General features: G+C 44.1%; 1 protein-coding gene across 2 annotated transcripts in view; it reads right to left on the reverse strand.

The window, feature by feature from the left end:
- Positions 1 to 517: 517 nt before the first annotated feature.
- Kcna6 (potassium voltage-gated channel subfamily A member 6) overlaps positions 518 to 27,373 on the reverse strand; it is a 35,994-nt gene continuing 9,138 nt past the window's right edge. Inside the window, exons 2-3 of one of the 2 annotated variants that reach the window (XM_074076236.1) lie at positions 26,093 to 26,283; positions 518 to 1,741 (exon numbers count right to left, since the gene is read on the reverse strand). The gene's annotated coding sequence lies outside the window, so the exon portion shown is untranslated. The remainder of the gene's footprint in view (positions 1,742 to 26,092; positions 26,284 to 27,373) is intronic. The other variant, XM_074076235.1, reaches the window with a different exon arrangement.

Genomic DNA, 27,373 nt, shown 5'->3' on the forward strand with positions numbered 1-27,373 from the left:
TGTAAGGCCCAGACCCACTCTCTACTACCAAGCTCTTTTGGGCTACATCTCCTGCAACTTTGCTGAATTCTCTCTGCCCTCCGGCCACATGGCCTCTCCACAGTTCCTAGAACACGCAAGCAATGCTGCAACTTCAGGGCCTTTGAAGGTGCTATTCCCTCTGAGTGAAATGTTTCTTCACTCAAGCATTACCTTCTAGGTCAGTCTTTCCCTGTCCCTTATTTTAAGCTGATTTCAACCCCCCTTCCACTGTAATTCCCTATCCCCTCTCCCTTTTTTTTTTATTTTCCTCTGTTGAAGATAAACACACCTCAGATTCAATACATTTTAGCTATTGTATTGATTGTCTGCCTCTCCCTACCACAATCTAATCTTCTGCTTGCTTTTATTTATTCATTAGCGAATCTCTGACATCTAGAAAAAAATGGCCAGCACATGGCAGGTACTCAGTGAACACATGTTAGATGAACCAACCAATGTTACACACAGTTTGAGAAATAGACCTTCACAGGAGATGTCAGAGTTACTGAGTTTATTGAGTAGGAAGAGGAGCCTGATGGAGAAAAGGGAGGGGGGGTGTGTGTGGATACTCAACAACCGCCTTCACTTGTAGTCAATAATTTGTGAGCGCTTGATTGTATATTGGTGTTTTAACTATGTATTAACCAGAGTTAGCACCTCAGTCACTCATTCCCTCACCCACTGACTCGACACACATTTGATTGACAATTCTCCATCAGGCTCTCTGAGAGACATTAGGTTGACCCCTAGCTAAAAATGTGGTCCCTGAAACATGGAAATGAAGCCCCAGCACTGGGAACTTCTAAGCACTTAATGATAACCCCAACCACACCTCATCAGTGAATTCAGCGCAGGAATGTGTTCGTGACCAACAGAAAAAGACACTGGACGAGTGGTTACTCGTAGGAATCTCCCCCTCCAGAGATTCTGGAAGAGCACAGGACTGATTGTGGAAGGACTTCCTGCAGTAACATTGTTCTCCCACCGAGGACCTCCCTACAGTGAATAGCTGTCAACTCCAGGAAGAGCAACGGAGCTCACTAGAAAGATGGGCAACCACACATTATCTTCTGTGAAACCACTTGACCTTGATATCTGCCTCTCTCTATAGCTAGAAGAAGCAGATAATTCCCAGACATGGGTTATAGCTCTAGTCTTCATGGATAATGTCCCTACCTATGGGAGATATGCAAAAGTTGATAGAGTACTGTCTCTCATGGCCTGTGTCTGACACATGCTCATGTGGGATGACAATGGCTAGGAAGCTGGTCAGGGGCTCTGGCATCCTGGAATCTGCCAGCCTTTAGTCAAACCACGTGACATATGTGCTTAGCATAGCTGTTGGTGCTGTCTCAGTGTAACACGCAGCCTCTGAGACTCTGCCATGTATTTATTTGTCGCTCTTACACAGGCACCCTGTGCCTGGGAGGCACAACCATGCATTTCTGGAATCTTCTGTCCTCCCCATACCTCATCTCTTCTGACCACACCACCAGCTCTCACCCTTCTCCTGCTATCTCACTCCAACATTCAGGCCCCATCTTTAACTCCAGGGGTTCCCATATCAGCTTCGTAACAACCAGGAAAGGATGACAGGCCAGATCACCCAAGGAGGGGGTCTTGTCTTCTGTATAAGTCAAGGGTCAGGTCTTCTCTGGTCAGCCACGATCAGGCAGGTACGCATAGGTCTCCTCACCTGGACCGCTGTGCAGCATTGTCTCTGCCAGAGAAGAAGGAGAGCAAAGGAAATATCGTTAATGAGGTGGCAATAGATGCCACCAAACAACCTGGGGACTCTGGCTTCTTTCCTCTCTCCTCCAACACTTCTACATGATCCACTACCAGTCCCCTATTCCTGGGGTCCTTGACCACCACCCACCCCAGCAACTCACCAGCTACTGAGCACCTGTGCTCTGAAGCCATTTTTGTGCAAGTTGTCTTCATATACTTCTGCCCTTAATTCTTCACTGTTAGTCTGCTGAGGGTCAAGTTCAAGCAATATACTTGACTTCTAGTCTCCCAAGTGCAGCCTCCATAATCTATCCAGTGGGTCTTGAGACACAGACCCATCTCTGGTCCTCAGAACACATCGACGTCAGGCAATTCCTCCCTCCTGAAAGCCTGGCTCCCTCTTACCTACCTACCAAAAAGCTCTGTCTCTCCCTCCACACCCTAACTCCTGCCCCTCCAGGTCCACCACCTTCAGGAGCCTCTCCAGCCATCCCAAGCATGACTGCGTTCTCTCTCTCTCTCTCTCTCTCTCTCTCTCTCTCTCTCTCTCTTTCCCTTTATCCTCTGATTTTCTGTGTCCTTGTGGTCTGTCCCACTTGACATGGATTCTACTGAAAGGTAGGTAGGATTTGCATCCTAAAGTCCTGTGTTCTACATCTACCTTCAACCATGCTCTGGCAAAGAAACTGCTTCTCTGCAAAGGGACGTGTGTCTCTCTGACTACCACAAAGCACTTCAACAGCAAATTGCATTTGTCTAAACTCAAACAAACCAACAATCGCTTGCAACATCTGCGACACAGGGACAATGACTACAAGAAGTGCTCTGAGTCTCTTAGATCCACCCAAAGAACCAGGTGTTCGTAGACCTGCTTTGGACACAGTGAAGATTTATAAAAAAAATCTGTTGGTGTCATTATCCTGCTCAGACAGTAGACTCCTACAGAATGAGAAGACTTAAAACTTGTCATTTCTATTATTTGGAGGAAGCTCAAAAGTCCACAGCTGGAGAAACTTGTGCTTTTACTAAAGAATGAATTTAACTCAAGAGAACATTGCACACCTGAGTGCCTGGCAGCTGTTTGCAGTGACCAAGTGTCACTGATCAGTCAACATCAAATGCACAGGGACTTCACTCAGGTGCTTTCTGCTGGCTCCATCAGTGGACAAGAACTTCTGCAAAAGGCTTTAAATAAAAACAAAACCTTCAATTCTTTGTGCAATTCCAACGGTCAGGTGAAGGATAAGGCTCTAGCAAATGGTGAGAAGGGAAGGGAACAGAAAACTCATCCTTCTTCCTCACACCTGGTTGTAAAGTGTCAAGCAGCAATGCATTCACAGCAGAGCAGTCTCATCAGATAAGTGGTCAAAGTTTCCAAACGTTGACTCAGTCCTCCAGATGCAAACGGAAGTCATGAGCTCCATCTCTGGGCTGCCCTTCTGGCTCTGCCTACTGCGTGTTCTCATGTTAGGAAACTCACCATTTGTATATCAACCCAAAGAAAACATTACTGCAGAAGTCTACCTGACCTCGAGTTTGAAATGGTAGATTTAAAAGATGGATATTGCCAGGTTGGTGGTACATACCTGTAATCCCAGGAATAATACTTAGGCAGTCACAACAAGAGCTTTTTTGTTTTTGTTTTTGTTTTTGTGAGTTCAAGACCATCCTTTGTTACATATTGAGACCTTGTCTCAAAAAATAAATAAAAGGAAATTCATTGTTAAATCTAGACAAAACAGATAAAGAGTTGAAAGGGATTGTTTCTGTGAAATGTAAGAAGGGGAGGGTAAGGACAGGAATGGTCTTGCTGATTATAAGCTATATTGAAATATTTCCCTTTTAAGCTTAGACTAACACTTTCAAGGAAAATAAATAAGAAATAATATATTGAATTTCCCCCAAACCGAAAGACACAAGTCTCCAGTTTGAAAACCCCAGCTCCCTAGGGCTGCTAGATTTACAAAAACAAAAAGATAGGCTGGGTGTGGTGGCTCACATCTGTAATCCCAGCTACTTGAGAGGCAGAGATTGGGACAATCCGGGTCCAAGACCAGTTCCAGACAAAAATGCAAGACCCTATCTGAAAAACTGAGAAGTAACTAACGCAACAGAGGCTGGGGGTATGGCTCAAGGTATAGAGTGCCTGGCTAACAAGCAAGATACTCTGAGTTCAAAGCCCAGTACTGCAAAAAAAAAAAAAAAAAAAAAGGCAAAGTACCAGGATAAAGAGAATATGTTAACATTTCCAAAGTGGAAAAGTTTACATGCAAAGAAATCAGAAAAGCATTGACTTCACGCAGCAACACTGGAAGCTGGGGACAGAGAAACGATGCCTTAGAATTCTAAGGGGTAGTGGCATATCCATCCTCAAATTTTATATCCATCCACTCATAAGTGAAGTGTGAGAACCAAGTAAAGTCATTTTTAGGCATGCAAAATGTAAAATTGTACTTTCCATTTTCCTTTCTTTAGAAGTCAACCAGAGGAAACACATGGTTCAGAAAAACAGAGACTCAACCTAGGAGACAAGGAAAATGAATTCCCAGGACTGCAGCTGTGCAGCGGCAGAAACAGCAGGAGTGGCAGAATGGAAGGTTCCAGGTTCCAGAATGGAAGACTGGCAGAGGGGGAAAACCAGTAACAAGTCTCCTGCTCTTGATGGCATGGAAAACACTATCAAGAGCGATTCTCCAACTCTGTTGGAGAGATTGTAAAGAATTTTAAATACGAATGCAGAAAATTAATCAGGTGAAGAAAATGAGGCAATTATTAACAAAACGTTTACAAGAGATTAAATGAACATTATCGTAATGCACTGCTTGGCAATGTAGAAAATAATACCAATAATGGCAAAAACACTGAGTGCTGACTTAAACAAGGCATTATGTGGGAGGCAGAGAAAGTGGTACAGGGAATTTGGCTTCATACACAAAGACAAGAGTTCACATTCTGTTGCTCAAAGTCCTTAGGGTAATCCCCAGGCCCTGCACAATCTGTCACTCTAACCTTACCCTTCATTCCTCTCCTCCTGGTTGCCTTGCTCCCATAATGAAGGCTCTTAGCTGGTGTGCTCCTCAATTTTACCATGTCCTCCCACCTCAGGGCCTTTGCACTTGCTGCTCCCTTTGCATAGAGTGTCCTTTCCCTACACCCAGACAGGGCTTCTATCCTCCCAGCCTTTGCTCAGATACCATCTTCTCAGTAAGCCCTCTATCTTCCACTTCCTCATTTAGCATGCATTTCTCCCCTGACATGACTTACATCACTCTTTATCACTGCTTTATTCACTACAGTGTGTACATAGAACACTGTCCCTCCATAACGGGTAAGTTATTTAAGTATTTGCTTATTCTCCTTGCTGGAATGAAGGTTCCCTCTTCACCACATGCATCCATGACTTGTTCACTAAGGTATCCATGCATAGAACAGAATGACTGACACACAGTAGGTGTTTTATCAGCATTTGTTAAATGAAAAAATAATAATAAAGATACAGCAAAAAATGAATTTGCTGAGAAAGCAAAAGCAAATTCCAGAAATAACTGAGAGTAAAGACCCACGTTATTGCTAAGGAAAAGAGAGGTAGAGGTCTGGAAGTTTTCCTTAAAAAGCTTCACATGCTTATTTGGCTTTTAAACCACACGCATTATTATTTTAATAAAATCGAAGTCAGTTTTAGAAATATGCTCATTGTTGTAACCCTCCCCCACATACCCCATACATCCAAATCATATTTTCATTCCATTATCAAAATGAAATGACGACTGGATCACCCACTGCAATGATTTGAGTATGGTTTGAGTGTGTCCCTGATGTTCCATGTGCTGGAATCTTGGTCCCTGTAGGGTGATGTAATAATGGTGGTAGAACCATTAAGAAGTGGGGTCTGGTGGGAGGTAATTAGGTCATGGTGGTCCCACTCTCATAAATGGATTCATGATGGCTCTCGAGAGCAGTTTGTAGAAAGTAGGACCCCCTCTCCTTCCCACTTCTTCACTGTGGTGTGGATCAGCAAACTGTGATGCTTTGGACCTTCCAACCACCCAAATCATGAACCAAGCAAACCATCTACACAGCCTGAAGCATTTTGTTATAGCAACACAAAACAAAATAATACACCTGCTATTTGGTGTTAGTAGTGCCTAAAAGGCATTGTCTTCCCCTCATCCACCCCTTTCTACCTAACCCACACCTCCAATCCTTCCCCAATACATGAAGCAGCTCTTACTTCCTCCACTAGCTCTCAGATGCACTCGCCTCTGTGTACCTTCATTGCCATTGCCCTGGTACCATCTTCCACCTTGACCCTGGCAAAGCTTGGTAACTGGCCCACCTACTTCCCCCAGATCCCCCAACTCCTTACACTTTAGGCTAACCTGGCATTTTCAAACAAAAACTTGGTCATGTTGCTCCACCTTATCTGCTCATAACCTGCCTATGGCGTCCCTTGCTCCTAGGTTAAGGATAAAACTCTTTAGCTACGGACACAGCTCCATTTCTACCCTTCTCCATACTCACCACACTTTCCCACCACAGGCCCTTTGGATATGCTGTTCCTTCTGCCTGGAATGCAGTCTCTGCTTACTTTGACTATCAGCCAAAAACGTCATTAAATCAAACTCCTCTACTTTAGGGTCTTACAGCAGTTTTGTGGGTATCAGTTCTTTGTAACACTTGTCAGGGTTTCAATTTTACATTTGGGCTTACTGGATTAACATCTGCCTCCACACACCCCTCCCATACACACACAGTTGTAAGTTACACAAATGGAGGAAATCATTTGTTCATCTTCTCATTATACACCCAGTGCCAACTACGTAAGAAGAGGTTAACAAATACATGTTGAATTATTTGTTTGAAACCCTATATTTCACTGGGTGCTAGTGGCTCGCACCTATAATCCCAGCTGTTGGGGAGGATCATGGTTCCAGGACAGCCTGGGCAAACAGTTCATGAGATCCCGTCTCGACAGAAAAAACTGGGCATGGTGGTGCATGCCTGTCATCCCAACAAGGCTGGGAAGTTTAAAATAGGAAGATCACAGTCCAGGCCAACTTGGGCAAAAAAGCAAAACCCTATCTCAAAAACAACCAGAGTAAAAAGGATGGAGGTGTGGCTCATGCATTATAGTGCCTGCCTGATTTCAAACCCCAGTACCACCAAAAGAAGTACACAATATTTTAGACTGATAACAGATTGGCATTGCTTAGGGTTTAAACGCTATTTATTCATCTAACTCATCACTACCTAAAACTCTTGGGTGAGAAACTGCGTGTTTTTCTTTGAATGCATGCCTCCCCTTTCTCTCTACCCTACGGGTCCCCATCACCATGCATATTTTTCAGTAATGTGTAATGACATAAAGTGTGCAAGGACTAAGTGTGGTGTGGTGTTGCTATCCTGGACTGTAACTCACAAAATCCGTCTTTACTTTCTGCCTTTCACATAGGACCAGTGAGGACGTATTTCCAGTATCTCACACATAAACCTTAAGCGTGCTTCCTCCTTTCACACTCAACCCACCTCGGAAGGCGGGGTCCCAGTGAACATTTAATTGAAGCGAAAGACTCAACACTTAGGGCTGCTGGAGTGGCTCAAGTGGTGTGCTTGCCTAGCAAGCATGAGGCCCTAAGTTCAAACCTCAGTGCTGGGGAAAAAAAAAAAAGATTCAGCACTTTAGGCAATCGTAATGATTTTCATCTTATCTCACCCCTATTGAGTTTCAACAGTGTTTTGTGCTGTAGATTGGAGTATGTCTACTGTCTACTCATTTTTTTAATAAAAATAAGGGCAAACCATATAATAAAATCACCAAATTATTGCACATGCATTGTTATCCAAAGATGTTATACCGAATGGCTGTCAAGACACTGTGACAATGACCATTTATCTATTAATGCACAGAATTCCAAATTCAGCATCAGATGGGACGGTAAGGGGTCTCAAATCTGAGCAACAAATGCTGAATTAGGGACCACCCTGATAACCCAGTATTAATTTAACTCTTTGATGGTAAACAAGTTTAAATTAACTTCTTTTCTGTCTACTTATCTACAACTAGCTGATAAATATTTACTCTGAAGAGTAAAACTGCCAGGTTATCTTCCTTTCGTTTTTATTTTTTAAATTATTCTGTGGTACTGGGGATGGAACTTAGGGCCTTACGAACTAGACAAGCACTTTACCACCAAGGTTATCTTCCTTCCCCTCAGTCAGAGGGAGCCCCAATTTTTTTTTATTCTGCAATATAATACACCTGGGCACTGACTTAGTAGACACTTACTTGAGAATCCCCTTGGGTGGACTTCTTTAGACACCATCCCTTGCTCCTAATCATCTCTGACAACAGCTATTGGGGGAGGGTCACATTTTTAATGGGCTTCACTCCCCAGAGCTTGGGCTATGCTGCACCAGCAGGAAAGTCTGACCCATCCCCCTTGCTGGACACAGGATTCCACTGACCACTTCTGCTCTTCTCACTGGGGAGTTAGGCTCAACAGCTGTATCCCAACAATTCTGCCCTTTCTGTGAGTGACGTGGAAATTTTTACTCCTTGTCACTGAATCACCAAAGCCCTATGCATTCCCAGAGAAGGGAAGAAGAGACATGCAACAAGTTAGTGCCACAGCACACTTCAGACACACATGGGAACATCATTGGGACGCTTCTCCACTATCTTTGAGAGTCTGTTATGTCAGAATCATTCTCCAAGATTCAAGTTAAACAAGAAGCCACTCTATGCCCATCAGATGAGCAGTCTCCCTCAGCTAGAGTATCAACTGTGACATTCAAGAGTGAGAAAGGTGACTTTCATACAGAGCTTGCAATTTCTTCTGTTTGTCTCAAATTTCAAGATGGAATTTTTTTTCTGATCCTCATTAAACAATTCATACACTTCAAAATAAATTTTTTATTTTATTATTCTGAAAATCACTCATGCTCCTGGTAACTCAAAAGAAAACTCTTTGGTCTCACACCATTTCTACACTTGATGGCCTCATCTGATGAACGGAAATAGTAGCTGGAACTACACCATGGTGTAAGAATTCAAGGCAGGGCTGGTGTAAGGCAGTGTCCAGTCACTGGAGCTATGACTGGACACAGAACAGAGTGTACTGTTCATGTTTCCACCAGGTGACTTCTGTGTGCTTAAAGATTATTTAGGAGATACACTGCTTTAAATAAATATTCAATCTTTTAAGATCATAACTCTAAATTGAGTTCTTACTTATGTTTTTCAGTTCAACTCACAGATTTTATTCAATTTTATTCAAAAACAGAGTCTGCCTGCTTTTTAAAATACAAGCATGAATTCCCCAAGAGCCTTTGAAAGCAAATAAGAAAAGGAAAAAAAATATTTTTTTTGGTGCTACTGGGGTTTGAACTCAGGGCCTTGCACTTGCTAACTCAACCCACAGTCCCAGCTGTTTTTGCTTTTAGACTATATTTTAAGCCCAGGTCTCACCTTTTGCCTGGGTTGGTCTAGGACCACCATCTCCCCTACCTAGGTCTCCTGTGGAACTGAGATTTTAAATGTGCCACACCAAGCTTATTTGTTGAGATGGGGTCTCCAGGTCTCTTTAACTTTTTGTCTGGGCTGACCTAGAATTTCAACCCTCCTCATCTCTGCCTCCCAAGTAGTTGGGATCACACACAGTATCCACTGCACCTAGCCAGAAGAGGAGAACATTTTTAAGGGTGTGTGTGACAGACTGAATATTTGTGTCCCTGATCCTCCGAAGTTATTCTTCAGCAGAAGCTCTAACCCAGTGTGGCTGTGTTTGGAGATGGGTCCTCTAAGGAAGCAAAGAAGGTTAAGTGAGGTTATCCCTGATTTGATGCAATTCCATGTTTTCATAAAAGAGGGAGAAACTGGAACCTGTTCCCTTTCATGCACCCACAGTAAAGGTCACATGAGGCTACAGTGAGAAATCAGGAAAACAGCCCTCACCCGGGGACCAATTTGCTGGCACCTTAATCATAAATGCTGCTATAACCGAAGGTCTCCCAAAGGCTCTTGTGTTAAAGGCTTGATCCCAAAGTGGACCTATTAGAAGGTGCTGGACCCTTTTGGAAGTAGGGCATAGGGGGAGGTCTTGAGGTCACTGGGAGTGTTCCCCTGGAAGGGGATAGTGGAACCTCAGTCCTCTTCTTGCTCCCTTCGCTTCCTGGCCATGAGGGGAGCAGCCCTGCTCCACCACACACTCCTTCCATGCTGTGCTATCTCACCACAGGCCCAAAGCAACAGACCAAACCAAAAATGTGCTGGGCTTTCAAAAACAGAGAGCCAAAATATACATGTTTCCTTTGAGCCTCCAGAATTGGTAGAAAATAAATTCCACCAGGTCACCCAGTTGGTGGTGCTTGGTCGTGGCAGTCTGAGTAGAGTAACAACATAAGAAGCAGTGAAGCCTGCCCTAAATCTGGGGAAAAAGGGTTAGAGGTTAGCAGTACAGAAAGAGAAAGGACCCACACATCACTAGATTGTAGCATCCTAGGAGATAAGCAGACTTGGGAGGCGATGGATGCTGTGTACACTGTAGTCACCAAATGGAAGTTATGGGGTTCCTGACATTAAAGGTACAGAAACACTGCTGGCTTTGTGAGCTGAGAGTTATACCCAGCCTGCCATCCCCAGTAACACTCGAATTTCAGATGATTTTGCAATATTTGAGAAATTCTTGTGCTAAAATCTTATTCATTGTTTGTATTAAATTGAAATGAAACTGGGCATCTTACATTTTCTCTGGCAATCATGCCCAAATATAGGTACAATCTTCTGGAGGTTAATTAGCAATACTTGCCAAAGTCCACAAGACACAATCTTTAGCATAGCATCTCTTCATAAGAAATCATAAGATAAGACATAAACACATACTGGTAATGACATTTATCAGCAAGTTATTATAATCATAAAAAATTAAATTAATAGAAGAATGACTATATAGTTATGGTATTTCTATTCAAATGTAAGTAGCATTAAAATTGTAATTTTTGTGATCTATATTTATTAACATGAAAAGAGCTGTGGAAGACAGTATTTTAAAATGATAAAGTAATTTTAGATTTTATGTTTACCAAGTATTTTATATGTGCAAGACACACGCCCACACACACACACACACACACACACACACATAAAAACACATGGACTAATTCTACCAAGATGGTGATAGGAACTCTCTCTGGATTGTGAGGCTATTGGTGATTTTTACTTTGGTCTTTACACCTTTATTCATATATTATTTTTATAATTAGAACAAAACGATAAAGCTGTTACAAAATTTGAAAAAAGTACTAGTACATTTTAGGAAGATAAAAACATTCCTTAGCATTTCTATAATCTCATAATCTGAAATAACAAATCCACGTATGGGTCAGCAATTCCTTCCCTAAAGCTCTGGAAATGTTCCTTGTCCTATTTTGGTGTTCACTGGTCTAAGCTATGACGTGTTTTTCAAGCTAAAAGAGTATAGATGCAGTAGCTATTTGCCGTTTTTATTTATTCATTTGAGGGAAGGGTGGCTAAGAGCACAATTTCCTCTAGAGAAATCATTTCCATATCCCAAAAGCACCCAAATTTTGGGGGTAAAGCTGACTACAACCTTCGCTCCAAGGAGTGCAGATATGTCAATCAGAGCATGCTCTGATCACGGGAAGGGAATAATAATTTGGACAAATGATAATTTGTCCAGGTCCAAGCAGAAGATGGAATTCTGAGCAATGAAAATTGGATCATAGGCTTTGTTGGGCTGGATGGACACATGGATGAATACAACAGAACGGAATCCATAGAAACACCCCCACAACTAATTTTCAGCAGCGTTGCAAAAGCAACCCAATGGAGGAAGGCGGGATTTTACAACACACAGTTCTGGAGCTACTGAACATCCATTAAGATAAAACAATGAACTTGGACTTAAGCTTCACATTTTATATAAAAAATTCAAATGGAGCATAGACTCCCACATAACATTCAAAATTACAAGACCTTAAAAAACAAAGTATGGCAGAAAACTCTCAGGACCTATTGTTTGATGAAGAGTTCTTGCACATTACATCAAAAGCACAATCCATAAAAATATTAATTCAACTTTGTCAAAAGTAAAAATTATCTGAGTAATCTTCTGGAGAGAATGAAAATAAAAGCCACCGACTGTGAGAAAATGTTTGCAAACCACATATTTGATAAAATATTCATATCTAGAATAGCTGAGGAACTCAAAAAACTCAACAGTCCAAAAACCAGACAATTTAATTAGTAAATGGACAAAAGTTATGAAGGACCATGTCACTGAAGAGGACACACAGACAGCCAAGGAAAGGAGCTAAAATTATACATATATATGTATATAATTATATATATAGTTTAAATATGTAATATAATATATATATAGTTTTTTAAAAAAAGAACAACAAAAAGAAAAAAACAGAGATAGGCATAGTGGTGCACACTTGTAATTCCTTCACTCAGAAGGTTGAGGCAGGAGAATTGAGTTTGAGGCCAGTCTGAGCTACCTAGAGAGACCCTGTCTCAAAATTAATTGATTGATTAATTAATTAAAACCTCAGATAAGTTATGTGCTCTGTTCAGTCAGGCAGCAGGTCAAAGCAAACACATACAATACTTTCTCACTTTCTGAGGGGACTGAGTTAACTGGGCCATCAAGTCACATTTCATACAGGCTGCACTTGGAATCCTAGGCTAAGATCCTGTTTCTGCTCTCTACCTGGCCCCACCTAGGAGCACTCACTGTGACCCCCAGTGTGCAGAAGGCATGGGATTAGGCTGCTTCCCTGGTATCAAAGACAGGGAGCAAGCCCGGAGGAATGGTGACTGGCAGGCCAGGCTTTCTGTTTGTTTCTGATAAACACATTTGTCCAACATCTCAGCTGCTTGAGGACTTCCTGGCAGCCCTGAATATTTTATGGTAAATGTTCCAGGAACAAAAGAGACGCTGTTCCTTGCCTCCTCCAAACAGCTGGAGGGATGGCTTCATCAGAGTGGCCCAAGGAGATGGAACTGAGACCCTGTGCCCTGAGGTCAGTACTATGATGACAACCACCCACCCCCACCTACCCTGTGCCCTGCAAGTGTGCCAGGCACATTTTTTGCTCTCTTGGAGAAAGTCTCTGTGGTCTGACACAGCAGTACCCCAAATACAAAGACGCTTTTCAGATCTGCCTCCAGGCTGCTGAACCCACTCTTGACTGGTCTATCCATGGGCTGTCACCCCTTTACTCAGATTCCTGCAAGAGCCCCCAGCTCTGGTGTGCCATTCGGAGTGTGCTGAGAGAGACTGCCCCTGATCCAGCAACTTAGAGGTGCACTGTATATAGAGGATTTTAAAACATCATAAAACTGGCCCAAAGTCGGACTGTTTTTATTTCCATGTGTCAGCAATTATGCACAATGTCAGTGATAAAATATTCCTTCTGACAGGAAGACCGCCCCTACAACCTCTCTTGGCAATTGCCTTTAAAGCCACCACTGCTACAGAAGCTGTCTCTCCACTCCTGTCTTCACTTCAGCCCTAGGCATTATTCCAAAATGTGTCCTGACTCAGACTTAAAACACACTCTCAAGGGCAACTTCTAGCAGCTTCGTGATTCTTTGCTGTAGAAGTCTGACCTCTTTTTCCAGCCTCCCCTGCACCCGTCGTCCCACTCCCTATGCCCCAAGCTTCCAGCTCCTCAAACACCCTCTCATTCTCCAGTCCAAGCCTTTCTTCAAGACAGTCCTCGGGGTGGCAGCAAGCCTCTTTCCTTGCTGTGTATGACTCTCCATCTATTAAACCAACTAGGTAAGTGGATTTAGAGTCACTGGGGTCTTGTTCCCAGAAATTACCTCTTAGAGAACTGGTCACAGCTTTTGGTAGGAATAAGAGACCCCCTACTTTGAGCCAGGTACCAGTGGCTCATACTTGTAATCCTAGTTACTTGGGAGACTGAGATCAGGAGGATCATGGTTCCAAGCTAGCCTGACAAAAAAGTTCATGAGACCCCCATCTCAAAGGAAAAAAACTGGGCATGATGGCATGCACCTGTCATCCCAGCTACAGTGGGAAGCATAAAATGGGAGGATGGAGGTTCAAGCTAGTCTATCTCCAGAATAACCAGAGAAGGATTGGTGGAGTGGCTCATGGTACAGCACCTGCCTAGGAAGTGTGAGACCCCCAGTTCAAACCCCAGTGCTACCAAAAAAGAAAAAAACAAATAAGCAAAGACCTGGAAGTGTGGCTCAAGAGACAGAGGGTCTGCTTAGCAAGGGCTAAGCTCTAAATTCAAATCCTAGTACCATGGGGGTGGGGAGGACAGAGAGAGAGAGAGAGACCTCAAGCTTGGCCTGCAGCCAGCTGCGTATCTCAACTCACCCTTTTACCTGAGAATCCTGGACTATAGGTAACTGGGTGTGCTTTGAGTAACAATAAAGTCAGCCTTGTGAGCCTGCATTGGTCTTTTCCGTCACTCTCAGTCAGAACACAGAGGTGAGAAAGGGCAAACAGCTGAACCATATCTGGGCCTCACGTCAGCCCCACAGCTCCCAACCTCCACGCTGGGCACATCAGGTGTTTTCCTGAACCTGTCACCAGGATGTGATCTCCTGCCTCTGGAGACTGAAGCCTGGCTCACTTCACGTTCTCTAGAGCCTGGTTCATACAGGAATGCACAACTATCATGTAAACATCAGCTAGAAACAACAAATAGACACAAGCCACCCCATAAGGTGATTCCTCCACAGCTCACTGACTCCCAGCCTGGCTGCTCTTCCCTTTCCTCCCAGAACCCCAATTTTGTTTAGGTTTCTGGAGATTGAGCCTTCAAAGAAAGTTGGGTCCGTCCTGAGCCCTGGTGCAGTGGGGTGGAGGGACTCTAGCTGACTCTGAATCAGTCATGGTGGCCAGCACTGGGAATTTGCTTATCGCCAGGTGCCTGTAGTCTTAGCTGCTCGGGAGATGGAAGTGGCAAGGTCATTTGAGCCCAGGATTCCAAAATCAGTCTGGGCTACATAGTAAGACCCCATCTCAATCAAATAAACAAATTAGTCATCCTGCTGATCCTCGTTAGGATGTGTCCTAACTGTGGGCTAAGGGAAGGGTGGAGAAGATCCCTTCATCCTTAGAGATTCAGCCTGCCTTTGCCGTTGCTGTGGAGGACATGAAGCCTGGAGCTGATGGGCCTTCAGTGAGCATGAGGGGAAAGGTGCTCAGGTGCAGAAATAGAATCCTTCCCATCTTAGCATCATTGGCTCTGGCAGACTGATTGCAAAAATGCTTCTAATTCCCATCTTGCCCTTTCAATGTGACTTGGAAGCTCCTCCCATCAGGAGGCGGGGTCTAGCTCCTCACTCAGTGTGGATAACTGGTGATTTGTTTCAGACAGTAGTTGGCAGCAAAAGTGATGCACCAATTCCAACCCCAGTCTTCAGAGGCTTTGACACTTCTGCCCTTGTTCTTGGACCCTGGTATCCAGCATAAGGAAAAGTCCCAGCTACATGGTTAGAGGCAAGTGAAGGACCCTGCAGGACTGCTGAGGCTGAGCCCAGGATTCCAAGATCAGTGGGGGTGGGGGGTGGGAGCCATACACCTGACATCCCAGCTAGGAAGGAGACATAGGAAAGAGGATAGTAGTCCAAGGCCAGCCCAGGCAAAAATCACAGGATTCTATCTGAAAAAAAGCTAAAGCAAAAAGAGCTAGGCCATGGCTCAAGTGGTAGAGTGCCTGCTTAGCAAAAGTAAGGCCCTGAGTTCAAACTCCAGTACCACCCAAAAAAAAAAAGAAAAACCACTGTTGGATGTAGCCAACAGTTCCCTGATGTAGTGCTGCTGAGGAAGAAAAGAGGGGGCTCCTGAATAATTCTAAACAGGAATCATGAAACAACTTCAATACCACATCAGACTCTGAGCAGAGCACTAGGAAGGAGGGAGCTAGCATGACTTGAGTAGGAAGTCTTCTTTCTTTTCCTGAGTGATAATTATGTGCTCAGTATCTCTAACCCTCATTAGAACACCCCCATGAGATCCTGTAAGATGAGTATAACAATCCCCATTTTTTTCTGGGGCTGGAACTTGGGACCTTGCACATTGCTAAGCAGGACTCTATCCGCAGCCCTGTGATCCCCATTTTGTGGTTGAAGAACACACTGCCCAAGAGTGTAAGAAATATACCTAAGATCCCAATACTGGCAAGCAGGAAAGCCATGGTTCAAGTCTAGCTCAGCAAATGCTGTGGCCTGTGCAGTCTCCACTATGGGTAGGGCTCGACCACTAGAATTTCTTCAAAGTCTGAGCTGAACACAAGCTTCCCCAAAGGATGGTTTGCTGAGGTGTCACCTCCTAACCACAAAAGCTCATGAATTAATCCTTTACACTCCCAAGATCCAGCTCTGTTATAAAATGACCATAGTGGCCATGTGGTCAGCGGAGCCATGCCTCAGGTCCTCAATTCTTTTTCCACTTGTAAAATGAGAAGGGAAGCCAGAGGAAGGAGCAGACTTCTTCCAGCTCCCCCAGCTGTGAGGTTTTCTATCTCTTTCATGGGCAGACCAGCCCAGTCTGAACCAGAACCTTCTGTCCCAACTAACATTTCCAGGAAGAGACTCAGACAGGACTCAGGTTCAGTCTTGCTCCAATCCACTGTAGGGGATGGGTCAAGCAGTGCCAATCTGAATGGTGGGGACTCAGCCTTGTGGGTGATTGGGTTACTGTGAAGGACCCTGGAACCCTCTGATAGATGAGTCAGAAAGGTAAAGATCCACCAAGCCAGTGGATCAGACCACATGCAGGTCCATGGAGGGCTCCACAGGTCCACACCTCCTCTTCCTCTGCTCAGGAGAGGAGAGCTGGCCAGGTCCCTCCTCCTCTCCACTCCTTCTAAGTCGTCTCATCCAAGAGAAAAGTCACAGTTACACAGGACTGTGTGTAAGAAGAGAGGGACAGGGGGGTCCTTGCCAGCACAGAGAATGCCTTTCTTGAAAGTCAGTGCTGGGGATCAGAAGTCACTAAGGATGAGAAACAAAGAGGGACCACCCTGCAGGAATCTGCTGACAGTGGCTCAGCTCAGTGGCAGACTGCTGCATCCTAGGTACAGGGGACACAGAGAATGGCACTTGGTACTCTGCTGCAGGTGCATCTCAGCTGCCTGCATTGCCTGTAAAGTGAAGCCCCGCCTCCTCCCTTCTTCCCAGGCATCCCAGGATAGAAACTGCAGGATCACAGACACAGAGCGCCTGCAGTGGCTGGGAGCTTCTCCAAGATGCAGCCTGGGCCAGAGAAAGGTTTGGACCAGGAGAGGAAGAGGAAAGAAACTCAAAGGTCTTTGGTTTGTCAGGAGAGATGTTGAGCCCACAGTTGATGGTTGAGTGGAGACAGAGAAGCAGGAATACAGTTCCCTGGTCTATGGTTTTTCCCTGGCCTACCATGGGAAGCTCCTGTGAGACAGGTGTGCAGAGGAGAACTCCAGCCCCACAAAGTGACCTCGCAGGAAGGACTCAGGTGGGCTGTGGGACTATTGGGGAGTGGAGGGCATCATGGGCACAGGGGTGAGGGAATCTCTGCTCGTGTACGTAAGTCTGTGATGGGTGGCAGTTGGGGAGAGAGGACACAGCTATGGGTCAGCTAGCTTAGACAGGACTCCCTGCAGTCAGTGAGGCTCTGTGTTTCTACAGAATGACAGCAGAGAAGGGCTGGGCCTGGAACTAAAGATCCGTACAACTCTGTTTTCAGACCACTGGGTGGGGGGGTGACGTGGACTGTCCATGCTCCCAGGCATTCTGTCCCTTGATGCCATTCCCTAGCTGTGCTGTGGGATGGGGTGTGGAAAGCAGTGCAATTGCACATTGCACAGGGAGGCTTTCAGAGGAGGAGAGGTGGCTGCAGTAGCAGGTGTAGAGAGCAGGGCAAGAAAAGCCTCGTGAGCCTCCACACTAGGAGAGGCAGTGGAAGGAGGCTAGGGCTGTTTCACCACAGAAGATTCTCAAGGGAGGAAGGAGGCCTTTTTTTGTTTTGTTTGTTTAATAAATTAGGATATATTCATTATACAGGGGGGTATTCATTGTGACAATTCTAATTATTTACATTGTCCCCATCGTCTCTCTCCCTCAACTTCCTCCCCATCCCACTTAAAGCAACTGCAAGAGGTTTCTTAGTTCTGTTTCATATAGGTATATGAAGTACATCTACTATATACTATCACCTTAATCTTCTTCTTTCACCCTCCCCTCTTCCACTAGTACCCCCCCACACACACACACTGTACCTATTTTACGGTCTTGGTTTTCATTACATTTAAGTTGACGTTCAAAGAGGTGTTTCAATGTATGACCACTGTGTGTGTACTTTACTTTGGTCCATTCAACCCCTTTCATTGTTGTCCCTTTCCCCTTTACCTCCCACCCACCATTTTTCAACAGCTTTCAATACACATCCTTATATCCTCTACCTTCACATCTTGTGGTATGCGATGTTACTGATGCTCTATCTTCTCTTTTCCTTTCCTCTTTCCCTGAGTTCCATAGAGTTTGTACATGATCATGCTTGTTTTTGTGTATATGTTTATCTTTGGACCTATCTTCCACATATGAGAGAAAACACGTGGCTTTTGCATTTCTGATTCTGGCTAACTTCACTTAACATGATGTCCTCCAATTGCATCCGTTTACCTTCAAACTGCATATCATTATTCCTTGTGGCTGACTGACACTCCATTGTGTATACGTACCACAATTTCATGATCCATCAGTCAGTTGTGGGGCACCTTGGTTGTTGCCAAAGCTTGGCTATTGTGAATAGTGCTGCAATGAATACCGGTATTCAGGCATCTCTACTGTAACCTGTCTTACATTCTTTTTGGTAGATGCCCAGGAGCGGTATCACTGGATCAAATGGCAGTTCTACCTCTAGCTTTTTGAGGAATCTCCATACTGCTTTCCATAGTGGTTGTACTAATTTGCATTCCCACCAGTATAAGTGTTCCTGTTTCACCACATCCTCGCCAGCATTTGTGGTTGTTATTACCCTTGACTATGGCCATTCTAACTGGGGTGAGATGAAATCTAAGTGTTGTTTTGATTTGCATCTCTTTTATGACCAGGGAAGTTGAACACTTCTTTGTCTTTTTACTGGCCATTTGTACCTCTTCCTTTGAGAATTCCCTGTTTAATTCATGTGCCCATTTCTTCACTGGGGTGTTAATTCTTTGGGGGCTGAATTTTTTGAGTTCCCCGTAGATTCTGGATATTAGTCCCTTATTGGGTGAGTAGCTGGCAAAGATTTTCTCCCCTTCTGTGGGCTGTGTCTTGAGACCGCAGACTGTTTCCTTTGCTGTGCAGCTCTTTGCTTTGATGCAGTTCCATTTGCCCATTGTTTCTCTTAGATGCTGAGCCTTTTGTGTTCTGTTTAGGAAATTGTTCCCGAGGGAGGAGCCCTTTAAAAGAGGCCTGGCAGGACTGGCTGTGGGCTGGACAGAAGGTGCTGTATGATCTTGGACAATTCAGTCAATCTCTCTGGGTCAAGAGCAATCATAATACTACCTTCTCTAGTGACTTTCATTGTCACTAGATTGTCATGGATTGTTATGTGATCCATGGTAAAGGAGAAGTGCCATCAAATATAAAAGTGCAATGGTGTCACCACCAGCATTTCTTAAGCAGTGGTACCCAACTCTGGCTCCTCACAACAATCTCTTGAAAAGATTTTTTTTTTTTTAAGCTGCACCTGAACCTCACCTTGGATCAATTATGCAAATCAGGGCAGGTAGACAGCAGAAGGACAGGAAGTGGAGCTGTTTTGTAAATGTCTTCTCAGGTGATTCTGATGCCCTGTGACGGATGAGACCCGCTTTCTAAGACTTCCCCAGACCTGTGAAGATAACCCTTTGGGGCACGTATTATCAAACAAGCAAGGTCTCGGTCTTCTCTCAGATTTGCTAAACTGGACTTGCTAGGAGGTGTGACAAGCTGTATTAGCTTTGTAAGTTAGGTAGAGATGATGTATGCAGGAAGATGTGCGTATAGTTAAAATGTAAATGAGTGCCAAGTTATGTAAGGGACTTGAGCATCCATGAATTTTGTTATCTGTGGGGGTCCGGAAGCCGGTCCCACAAGGATTCCAAGGGATGACCAGAACAGACATGATGGACATGTTGCTCCAGAGAGGAGTTTGTCACTCATCTCCTTCCCACTGGAAGGTGTTCTAGCACTTGAACCACACCCCAAACCTTGTTTTGCTTTAAGTTATTTTCTTTTAGATAGGGTCTTAATGTTTTGCCTGGGCTGGCCTGTGTTTTCAGTCCTCCTACCTATGCCTCCCACATAGCTGAGATCACGGGCATGGTGGCCCACACTGATTGACTGAGATGGGGTCTCGATAACTTTTTGCCCAGGCTAACCTAGAACCTTGATCCTCCAGATCTCCACTCCCAAGTAGCTGAGCCAAGAGTCTCCATGCCTAGCTTCAGCAATGGTTCTTACCACATGAGCAAATAAACTCAGGGAAGGGAATGACCTCCTCAGACACATGGGAAGGTGTGCTTTTACGGATAGGGCTTATGCTGGCTGGCTAAATCCAATTTCATTCCTGCTCTGTGGGGTAACAAACTGCCCAACCAAAGAGTTTAAGACATAAAAGTAGTCCAGAAAGAGCCATCTATACCAAATAGCACCAATGGCCTTTCCTCGATAGATCATTCAAGGCTCTCTGCTTCACACTGTCTGCCGGCTCTGTTCCATTCACCAGGTTACACAAACACGTGTATGCACACACACACACTCTCCAACTTCACCAAACACAACAATGCGAGAATCGGGAGAAACACATGAGCCTATGAATGCGTATCAGAAAACTGTGTTACTGAGGAACACGAATGATATTTGAACCCAAAACGGTACCCTAGGAATGTTCTGTTCAGCTCTTCCATCTTACAAGGGCAGAAAGCCAACTGGGACCAGGATGGTGAACAAACACCAGAGTGGCAGGACCTGGTAGGAAAGTGCAGAGCTGCATCCCAGCCCTGAAGCTTCCCAGGTCAGAGCTTTCTACCCCAGAGCCACCGTAGGGCACAGCCCACTGCTCACAGTCCTCTCCCAGAAATGGAGAGAGCAGCTTTGACTTTGCTAAGAATACCAGAGAATTGTGCCAACCTTTCTTTCCATTGTCCTTTCTACATCTCCCTCCCAAGGAGCCTGAGCTGCAGAGAACTGGTTAGCATCCTCCCTGCTGGTCTGCATTCCCGGTTCTCCTTAATATAGAAGCGTCTTTCCGTGCCCGACGTTTTTTCCGATCATAATGCCAAGGTGCGTGACACAGCCAAAACCAAGGAATGTTTATTTTGCAATGTCAAATAAAAAAGGACCTGGAAACAATAACAGAGATAGAACTCATCTAAGAAAAAACAGGAAGGAAAGAAGGAAGGGAGGAAGGAAGGGCAGGAAAGAAATGGAGGAAGGGACAAAAAGAAGAGAAGAAGGGAGGGAGGAAACAAGGATGGAAAGAAGGAAGGAGAAGAGCAGAAGGAAGAGATTTGCCATACTCAGTACTAGGTAAGATTATTACATCTCTTTTAAACTTTTCTATAACCTGCTCAGTATATTTTTAAGTGTTCAGTTCTAATCTTTATCTATAAAATGAGAGGCTGTATATAAGCTCTTAAATTCTATTATTTTACATAAAGTTGAAATTTTAGCAAATCCATTATCTTTCCGAAAAGCACTCTAGTGGCAACAACCAAGCAACGATGGTTGCCAAGTGATCAAGGAGGTCACATTTGACAAATGTGCCTGAGCCCCCATAGAATTTTTAAGCAGAAACTCAGTTGTCTAATCCAACCACTTCACTTCACATGTGAAGATCATGGGGCAGAGAATAACACCCATGACCAACATTTGCTGAGTGCCAGGCAGGTGACTTGGTCAAGGTCACACAACAGGCTAGTGACAGGCCCAGAGTTAGACACAATTCCTGTCTGTCCCACACTCCATTTGTTCTAAATTTCAGTGGATTTAAAGATGAGAGGAACAAACAGATATAAGAAACTCTCATGATAGCCAAAAAAGAGCAGGTACCAAGCCATCCTTAGGCAAGAGAGACTACGGCCTTTCTCCATTTGCCTCTGAGTACAGAACTGAAACCACACCAGAGAGGTGTGGAGACATTTAAAAGGGTTGACAAGTAGCCACAAAGTGGTCCATTTGAAAAACCTTTAATGGCTGACGCTCTATGGACTCAAATTTATTGGAGAGAGCTTCCTATTTCTGTGAGTTTCTCAATATGTATTCCTTGGATTACATTTTTTTGTGGGGTGTGAACAGAAGTTACTAAAAAGAGAAGGCAGAGATTCTGTGGTAAAAATAATTTGAGTAACACTGGGTTAAAGAAGTGATATAGTCTTATGTGCTGTTAGATTTCTCAGAGTCTTTAATTGTATGTTCATATGCATTGGGTGTCTCCAAGAGACAGAGTTTCTGAAACACGGCGCTCAAGAGTTTTCAGCATGGGAATGTCAGGTAGGACCAGCGCTCTCCAGAACACATTTGGGAAGCTCTGGTGTAAGTCATTCTAGGTAACATGGTCATTGTGTATCCACTTCAGTGGAAGAGACAAAATATGAGGAAGTTTAAATCCAGTGGAGACGAGAGGAGACCTCCTCACACCAAGTTCATGAAGCTCAAACCCTTGAAAGAGTCAATGTGACGGATGTTTCTTCTTGAGATTTTTCAGAATCAGCCTGGAATAATTTGGAAATGTCTCCAGTGCAGAGCAGAGTCATGGATTCCAGAACCTTTAAAAGTCTCTTCCTGCTTGATCATTCTATGTCAATTTTGCCTTATTCTCTTTTTTTCTTTTCTTTTAACATATTTTTCTTTTCATTTTGCCTTATTCTCTATCCTTAAGAGAATTCAGCTGGCTTACTTGCAAATTAAATACATTCCCTGAAATGTTGCATATACAGCAAATATTTTATTTGTAAGTTAAGTCATATTTTTCACTGACTTAAAATTCCAGAGAAGAATGTTGCCCTTACACATATCATAAAAAGCACATTTGTAAGCTTGCTCAGCACTAGAGCAAGCCTTCTACCTGTGTCCTTGTCACCTCTTTAAAGCTCATTCTCCTCCCCAAGGCAAGCCTGGAAGTCAGGCATGGGACTAGCTGATCCACACAAACTGTCCATTCCATTACACAGCTTCCCGGTTAATCCCTAAACATGCTGGGAATTCTCACAGTTCCCAGTGATTTAGAATGGATGAGCCACCTCATTGCTTCTGTCCTTTCTTTAGGAATTTATCCAAATCCCTGGATATTTTCTTTCCGGCTGGCTTTTTTATCATGGAAGTAATTTTCCCTAGGAGGGTAGCAAGCCCCTCTGATGAGTCAACCCTGTTACTACCAGCTATTTGATGATTGAATAACTGACTCATGGTCACTGTGAGATCAGAAAGTGTAGAACTGCAAAATGAAAGAAACTACAACATTTATTTCCCAAAAGACTGATTTTCAAGGACTTTTTAATTATTTCTAAAGACCAGACAATATCCAATTGCCTTGCTATGCCTCAGTACTCCATAAGAGTAGAAAAAGAAGAGACCATGGAAATAATAACTAGTTGTTACTGAATGCTTACTGTATGCTAAGCCCTCATTAGCATTGTTCTTCTTTAATTCCAACAGCCACTATGAAGGACATCTATTAATGGCCCCATTCTACCAGGACAAAACTAAGGCTCGGAGAGGTCCCTAACTCTCCCAAGATCACACAGTTCACAGCCAGTGGGTGGCAGGGCTGAGCACTGACTCCCTTCCATGTGGCCAGTCCTGGCTCCTGTCCTGCTATTAGCAAAGAACAAGTTACTGGTCTCAAAATGTATCTTCACTTCTGTTCTGCTTCACCTGGTATAGCCTCAGGTATGAGAAATGCAATGCTCACACCTGCAAGAGTGTCACTTGGAGAGTCTATGTGCAGTTAGAACAAGAGAGAAGATTATGACAGTCTTAGGTTCTCACTTGAACATACATTTTGAAAACTACCTCTTAGTTCCTCCAAGGAAAAAGAAGGTTCTTTCTTTCTTTTTGCTTTCATTGGAGGATGAAATTAGGATTGTATGAATTACACTATTAACTAGTTTTAGGTCATTTTTCTACTGACGACCTGCTGTCTTTTAGGTTTAGCTACACTTCAATGGGCCCACTTCTATTAAAAAGTACTCTGACATGAAAATGATACTGTTCCACATGTAACAAGCACTTTTCAGAAATGCACCTACTGGGAAAAGTGAGGCAGACCCACATTACAACAGCTCATGATGGATTTTCTTTAATCCCAGCCTCATTTAACTCTTTCTTCCCTATTAGAGAGGAGAAATATTTGGGGGAGAGAAGGTATAGAGCCCTTTTAAACTCTGGCTTTCAGAAATGAAGGTTGTTCCCATGGAGAGATAACTCGTGGGAAATGTATTCCCCTCTTGGAATCCTAAGAATTTTGAGCTGACTTCAACACTTATTGCTGTGGTAATTCCCCTCTTAAATTCTGGCCCTGATATCTTTTAATGAAAGCTGGGAAATGAGGAAAGCCTGAACAGAAACCCAATTTAACTGGTGCTTAGCAAACTTCAAAGACCTGAGAGCTTGGATCAGTTACTTTTGCTGTGACAAAAATGCCTGAGAGAACAACTTAGAGGAGGAAAGATTCATTTGGGCTCATGGATTGAGAGGGTTCGGTCCATGGTCACTTAGCCTTATGCAGTTGGGCAGATCATCATGGCAGCAGGAGCACGTAAAGGAAATTCTTCACCTCATGGTAGACAAGAAGCAGAGAGAGGGGAAGGGGCTGCGGACCAACCATAACCTTCAAAAGCATGTCCCCAGTGACCTACTTCCTCCAGGCAGGCCACACCTCCTAAAGTTTTCACCACCTCCCAAAATAATGCCACCAATTGGGGACCAAGTGTTCAATACATGAGTCTGTGGGGACAGTTCATATTCAAAGCATAACAAAGCTGAAACCAACTGAGAACAACCTAGGAAGAGAGGTAAGAATGTAGGAATGACCGTGGCATCATACAGACAACAAGAGGTGTGCAGAACCTATGGCTCAGGCTCAGTCATTATTCAGAAAGTCACATGATTCTGAATTCCTGCTCTTACTCCCTCAGTCCTGCCCAGCAGAAACCAAATGATATCTCATTACCTGACCTCATGGAAGTGGGGGGTAGTCCTTAAATTGGAATTATCCAAACACTAAATTTTGCCTGTGTAATACATATACTATTTATATAATTTTTGTGATACTGGAGATTGAGCCCAGCCCCCTCTTACAGCCTATGTAAACACTCTACCACTTGAACAACATCATGCCCAGCCCTTTTGCTTTTATTTTTGAGATAAGAGTCTCCCTAACTTTGCCTGGGCTGGCCTCAAACTTGGGATCTTCCAAGTAGTATGCACCACCATGCCTACCTGTGCTATAGCTTGCTTCTCAAATATCTTCTAAAGGCTAGGGTGTGGCTCAAGTAGTAGAGCACCTGCCTAACAAGCCTGAGGCCCTGAGTTCAAGCCCCAGCACCACCACCACCAAAAAAAAAAAAAGTCTTCCAAAGACCCATATGTTAAAGCATGGTTACCCTCTTGGCTCTATTGGGAGGAGGTGGGGCCTAGTGGGAGTTTTTTAGGTCACTGGGTATACTGGGTATGCTCATGAAGAACACTGGAACTCCAACCCCTTCCCTCCCCTTTTATCTTGGTCATAAGGTGAGTGGCTTTTCTCTGCCGCACAGGTTCCTTCCATCATGAGCTACTCCCACTGGAGGCCTAAAAGCAATGTGTCTTTGGAATTATGGGCCTGAAACTTCCAAAACTGAGGGCCAAAATGACCTTTTCTCTTTATAAATTGATTTATCTTAGGTATTTATAAAAGCAATGGAAAGGTGACTAACATGGCCTGATTTTTTTCATTTTAGTCATTTTAGATGGACATCCTTAATTGCATGACACATTCCCCTCTCCCTTCCTAACTGAACAAAGGACACAGCATGTTCCTGTCACAATGCAGTTTTTCCCCATGCAGCCTCATGGGTCATGATGGCATGGCCTGCATGTCCTCTCTCTGTCATTTCTAACAATTACAAGTACTCCCATCCCACCTCCCACCCCACAAGCTACATCTAAACCAGAGGACCTATGGCCTGGACTTATTAAGTGAAGCCATATGGAAGTCTCTGCAGAGGGGCCACAAACCCAATGTCCATGGTGTCACCACATAACAGAGGCCAGCGGTCACTTTCCCTAAGCGCTGCACCCTTCAGTCTGTTGTTGTTTAACCTATAAAGAGAAATGTTTCTCACTTACAAGAAAAATAGGGCTGTGGATGCCAAGAAAAATGATGGAAGGCCCCAGTCCCAGCTTCAAGGTGACAAGCAAACAGGCACTCCTTGACTAAGAGGATCTTTAGCCTTTCAAGACCTTACTTCTTCTGTGAAGTCTAGTGATGGGGCTGAAGGAAACTGTCTTCGGTTGGAAGTCAGGAGAGCACAGGATTCCTGCAGGCAAAAGGAGATGCAGCCCTCAAAGAGGCAGCTGGGCCTCCACTCCTCCCAGGGTTGCTGAAAAGCAGACTGGTAGGATCGACCCCATCAGACCGAATGAATGATAAATAAAAGCATAGACACACACACACACACACACACACACACACACACACAAACTTTCAGGTGAGCAGGCTGGCTCCTACGAGAACACACACACATGCATGCCCTCCCAGGAGAATGTGCTCCCTTCCCTAAGGCACAGAAAGCAGTCTTCTGCAGGGAACATGAGCTATTTTCTCCATCCTTCCAGACCTTTCTTCTCTTTCCAGCAATGCCAAATTGCCTTAAAGAAGCTGAGGAGCCTGGCTGATTTATGGCTTAGCTTCCACGGCTGTTGGAAACTTTGTTCATCCTGACCCCAGTCCTGTGATTTATAAAGGGCACATGTAACCCAACAGTAACTTCTGTTTCTCTACCAGGACAACACAAGTAAAGAAGAGAGTCAAAAAGCTGGTTTCTGGTTCGCAGGGCATCAGAAATCAGAACTTTCTACATTACTTCCTTCCTGCATCAAATACAGAAGCTCAAATAACACCCTCCCCCCACCACCACTTTCCCAATTTCCAACCTGTCACAGTTTCTTTCAGAATGGTCAATAAATTTGACAGAAAAATCAAAGCCCTGAAAATCTAAAGAATTTGTTAATCATAGAGCACAGAAGCCCAGACTTAGCTGACAATGCAATGCCTGCTTGCAAGCCCAGGTCTGAAATACCTTTTGTCCTCATTAAGCCTCCTTTAGTAACCTGGAAGGTGGTTATGTGGTGTGTGCTCGTCTAGCTGCCTCTGTGCCCTAGAAAGTCAGGGAGGGAGACGAAGTTCAAAATTACTTAATCCCATTTCCTATGGGCAGTTCTACAAAGGAGTGTGGTTGAGTAGGACATGAACAGTCATTCATTTAAAAAAAAAAAGTTCGTAGAATACTTAGGTTTCCATTTACCATAGAAATATGTGCTGGAATTGGACCAACAATGTGAGTCTCACAGTCAGTCAGATGTGTGCCTGAGTGATCTTGGGTTAATAATTTCACTTCCCTACTTTAG

This window comes from Castor canadensis, chromosome 6, assembly GCF_047511655.1.
Source record: "Castor canadensis chromosome 6, mCasCan1.hap1v2, whole genome shotgun sequence".
NCBI lineage: Eukaryota > Metazoa > Chordata > Mammalia > Rodentia > Castoridae > Castor > Castor canadensis.